The following is a 5008-nucleotide window of genomic DNA, read 5'->3' on the forward strand; positions in this document are numbered from 1 at the left end:
CTGAGGGTCTTTAGGCTTTGGCTCCTTAACAGGTGGCACCACTGGCTTCTCAATGGGCTCAGAGTGAACTCTTTGTCTGTCCTGAGAAGACTGAGGGAGACAGAAGCCCGGCTGGTGAGCCACGTCCACCATCCCGCCAGCCTTCCCTTTCCGGCCTCGGCAGTTTCCCTTGGGGCAGCCTCCAGCCTAGAAAGCCTCTGCCGCAGGCTCTGGCTGGCCAGCCAGATCCCTCAAAGGTAGGGTTGCCAGCTTTAGCAAAGAAAACACAGGACACCCAGTGAAATTTGAATGTGAGACAAAAGAACAAATATTTTTAAAAATGTAAGTATGTCCCGTGCAATGTTTGGGATATGCTTATACTAAGATAATGATTGTTTATCTGAAACTCAAATTTCACTGAGTCTTGTGTTTTATCTGGCAACACTCCCAAAGCTACATGTTAACAATATTTTGTAAAACTGGACCCCTCACTGAGAATGCAAGGGCCGGGGGAGGATGGGATGGTGTTATTTAAAGGAATCCTACAGAAGCTTGTAAAAAGTGGTGAATCCTTCCCATTTTTGGTGTAGAAAGCATTTATTAGTTGGACATTGAGAAACAAATAGTGTGGTATTCAAGACCCTTCACTGGACACCATTGGTCCTAACCCATGATACTCCGCTGTCCCGAACAAGCCTCTGCTCAGACCAGCCAGGAGCCTTGCTTCTCTGCACCACCCCGAACCTTCCCCAGCGCCACACTCTTGCCCATGCTGTTCACCCATTTCCCATTCCTTCCCTGTTCTGTAATCCGAACTCGGCTCAGCTCTCTGCTGAGCAAACTCGCCTCCCCTGGGACCCCCTTGGCTGGGTCTGCAGTGCAGGCGGAGCTGGGCTGACCCTGAGGATGCTTCCATCTCTAGCAGGTGGCGTGAGATGCCCCACCAAGCGGGCTTGAAATAGCTGCTCCTCCCCAAATCACAGACAGTCTTAATAGTGAAAATTGTCACCATTTTTCAGTCTCAGATTTTTCAGAATCTTATGCATCTGCTGGCCAGATGGGGGACCAACTGGATGCAGGACAATCCAATTAGAGGGCACATAGTGATGTGTCCTTCTTCCCACCGAGCTCCACCTGGACGCTGACAGGCCGTGGGTTGTGGTAAGGAGTCTATGAATGTGCTCTCTGCATTACACTGAACCTTTCCAGATGGCCTAAATATCATAATTTCTGTCCACATGATGTGAACAGAAACTCCATAGTCCCCCATGCACTGCAGAGGGACCTGTGACTCTGGAGGCTCATTCAGCTCCAGGGCGGTGCCGATTCTCGGAAGCAGGGATCTCTGTCACCAGGTTTGACCTGTCCCTTAGGGATGCTGGCAGCACATAACAAGACCTTGCCCTGGTAACTTCGCTTTGGAAACTAGGCCTAAGGAAATGACTCCACAGGAAATAAAAATAATTTGCACAGAGGCCCATGGTGGCTGATTCACATCAAGAAGGAAAATGAAAACTGGCCTAAAGGGCCCAAATATAAGAAAAAATAAGTAAATGGTGACTTATGAATATGATAGAATAAATCCACTCTGCAGTTCATGGTCCCCGGTAAAGATGGTCTACCAAATGCTGTCTGGGGGACAGGCCTCAGGCCAGGTTCTGGGGACACAGAGAGATGATCATGACCTAGTCCTGCCCATGAGAAGCTTCCAGGGACAAGGGAAGGCCCAGGCTCGCAGGTGACCACGGCGTGGGGTGACATGCCATAAGGATGCCCAAACAGAAAGAGCAGCCGCGAAAGGAGGGGGCCGTACACTCAGCTTGGGAGTTCCAGACAGACTCTCCTGAGGAGGTGCTGCTCCGTCTTCAACAAGTGGGGTGTCTTGACCAGAGGAGGGCAATCCGGAAGACGAAAGTTTGGGCGGGACGGTGTCGCAGGACACAGTGTGATCAGGTGTGGAGCGCTCCTGCTGGGACACAAGGTGAGCTGGTTAAATCTGAATGCCGGATACACGATGACATTTTTTTGCAATTTTTTGAATTTTTAAAAAATTTTTAATTTTTTTCATTTTTTTATTATTTATTTTTAAATTTACTTTTATGACTTTTTTTTTTTTTTTTTTTTTTTTTTTTTTTTTTTTTTAGTATGAGCATGTCCCAAATTTGCATAGGACATACTAGAACTACAAAACGATTCACCGTTTATCTGATCTGGGATATGCTCACGCTAAACAAAAATTCATTGTTTATCTGACACTCAAATTTGACAGGCATCTTGTAGTTTTATTTGTTAAACCTGGCAACTCTAACACCACGCCCACACAGTGCTGCCCATCACGGGGAAACCAGGATGCAAGAAAAGCATCCTGGTTACCAGGGAGTGCATGAGGAGGATGGCTAGAGATTTATCTATATATCCGAAGAATTAGAAATGCAGAACGTTTCAGTCAAACAGGGAGCCGAGGGCCACTAGTTCTTTGACGCCCCTCTGTGCCCACGGGAGGCCTTCAGCCTGCCTAACAGTGCCTAAGACCGCCACCCCCCACCCCTGCCGCCCCATACTGTGTCCCACTGAACTCTTCCCCCTTGGTGCCCCCTACTGGCCAAGCACTGATAGGCGTTTAATTCAGATGTGGACAGAAGACAGCTCAGAATTGAAAATCCGTAGACCCAGGTTTGAGTCCTGTTCTGTTGTTTAAAGTTGGGGCAGCTCCGGGTGCTCAGGCTGTTTCCTTGGCTATCAAATGGGGATTCAATTCCACATGTAACTACTGAGCCCTGACTTTGTTCAAGGTCCTGCCCTGACTGTGGGGAGGACAGAGATAGAAAGGAAGCCCCTTTGAGGAGTCAGTCACTGGAGACAATATAATGTTACTAGCAATCAGGACATACTCTACCAGATGCTGTACCCAGACATCAACCTTGAAAACGACCCCTGGGCAACCCCGTAGGGGGATGGGATTAGTCCCTTTTCACAAAAGAAAACAAGGCTCAAAGAGGCGAGTGACTCAACTATGACCTCAACACAAGCAAAGCTGGGGTTTAGAGCCAAGGCTCAGTCCCAAGCTGAAGCTGTCAGAGAGTATGACAACTTGTCAATCACACGATGGAAGCGCATGTGAGGAAGGTGGCCCGCTCTATGTCCTGGTGGGGGGAGGACCAACTGGGCCTTGGGCCAAAGCCTCACCTAAAGAGCGGCCAGGTCACAGGGGCTTCGGGCCCAGGGTGACTGCGGGCCACGTGGGGACATGTCCTGCGTTAGAGGGAGGGTGACAGTGATGTCTACTCCCGGAAGCATGAAGGCACACGTGAGCCGCATGGCTGGCTCCGGTCCTCACATACACGCTGGTGCGGTCAGAATTTATGCTGTGGGAGGCAGGGGCTCGTGCCTGAGCACAGGCCACTGAGGTGCCACTGCTCCCGCCCCCGCCCCTCCTCCAGGCACTCAGCTCTCAACCCCTTCCTGCTCCTGTGGGAGAGGTGTGAGCCGCTGTGGACAGGGGCGCAGCCAGGCGGAGAGAGATCACGTCTAGTCATGCATGATGTGCCTGGAAGCTGGAGGGACAAAGACAAATCTGAGTCTGCTGCCTATGGCCATGCCACCCTGAACACGCCCGATCTCGTCTCATCTTGGAAGCTAAGCAGGGTTGGACCTGGTTAGTACTTGGATGAGAGACCACCTAGGAAGACCAGGTGCTGTAGACGATTAAAAAAGAGAGAAATCTGAGTCGGCCTCCACTCAGGGAGCTCACACTACTGTACACCCACGAGTACACAACAGACGGACTCCAGCTTAAAGATACGATGATGGAGCTGTGCAGGGTTCAGGGAATAAAAAAGGGGGGAGTGGTCAGTTATACCTGAAAAATAACCATTTTCATTGAGCACTTATTATGGACTGAGCACTGTACTTGTATTATGTTATCTCGCTCTCATCAAAACACTGAGGAAAGTACTATTATTGTTCTGATTTTACATATAAGGCAACCGAGGCACAGAGAGGCTAATTAACCTGACTGGGATCACACAGCTAGAAACTGTAGCACCAGGACCCAAGCCTCGTTGGACTTTGGAATCTGTGCTCTTATCCACTGTGAAGGGGACAGGCAGGTTGGAAAGGCTGAGCAGAGGTGACACCTGAGCCAGGTCTAGTCGACGGATGCATCAGGTGAGACAGAACTGGGGAAGAGCAGGCGAGGCAGAGAGAGCTGTGAGCAACTGCTCAGAGGCACGGACCTCGGAGCACTCAGGGCTCGCAGTGGTTCTTGGACCTTAACCCTGGAGTCCCCATGAGCCCTGCTGAGGATTCTTACTAGGGCTCTAGGTTGCAAACAAGACAGAATAACACTGGCTAATGTGTGAGCAGAAAAGGATTTATTGGGAGGATTCTGGGGAGTCACAGAACTCATAGGAGGCACAGACTCAAAGGGCAGGAAGTGTGGGACGCGGGCTGCCAGGACCGAGGGCTCCACCACAGGAGCAAACTGTAGTGACCTGCCATCTCGACACACGATAATGGAGACCCAGGGCCACTAGACACAGGACTGCAACCTGATAGAACCCTCAGTTGTCCTGAATCCTCAACTATCCTTCCCTCTTCTCAGTTCTCGCTACAGGTGCAGAACCTGATTGGCCGAGCTCAGGCCAGGTCAGACACCCACGTCCTGGTCGCTGGGATCATTTGGAGTAAGTGTCTGGCCTCTTTACACCCATGGAGGGAAGTGGGGCCCTGTTTGTAGAAACTGAGATTCTGGGGAGCCAAAAGCCACTAACCATCATCACACCACTGCGCGAACAAAGGGAAACCACCAGTTTTTAAAAAATTTATTATGGCAAATAAATACGTAACACGAAGTCTACCGTTTTAACCATTCTACGTGTACAGATTCAGTGGCATTAAGCATGTTCACGTTACAAGTTATGCAATCACCACCACCATCCATCTCCAGAACTTTTCCGTCTTCCCAAATTGTAACTCCATACCCATTCAGCGATAACTCCCTGTTCTGCTCCCCGAACCAGCTCCTGGC

At 50.1% G+C, this 5008-nt stretch overlaps 1 pseudogene; it reads left to right on the top strand.

The window, feature by feature from the left end:
- Nucleotides 1–3564: 3564 nt before the first annotated feature.
- On the top strand, nt 3565–3683 carry LOC118603402 (annotated as a pseudogene).
- The last annotated feature ends 1325 nt before the right edge of the window (nt 3684–5008 follow it).

The sequence above is a fragment of the Rousettus aegyptiacus genome, unplaced genomic scaffold (genome assembly GCF_014176215.1).
Source record: "Rousettus aegyptiacus isolate mRouAeg1 unplaced genomic scaffold, mRouAeg1.p scaffold_m13_p_5, whole genome shotgun sequence".
Taxonomy (NCBI): domain Eukaryota; kingdom Metazoa; phylum Chordata; class Mammalia; order Chiroptera; family Pteropodidae; genus Rousettus; species Rousettus aegyptiacus.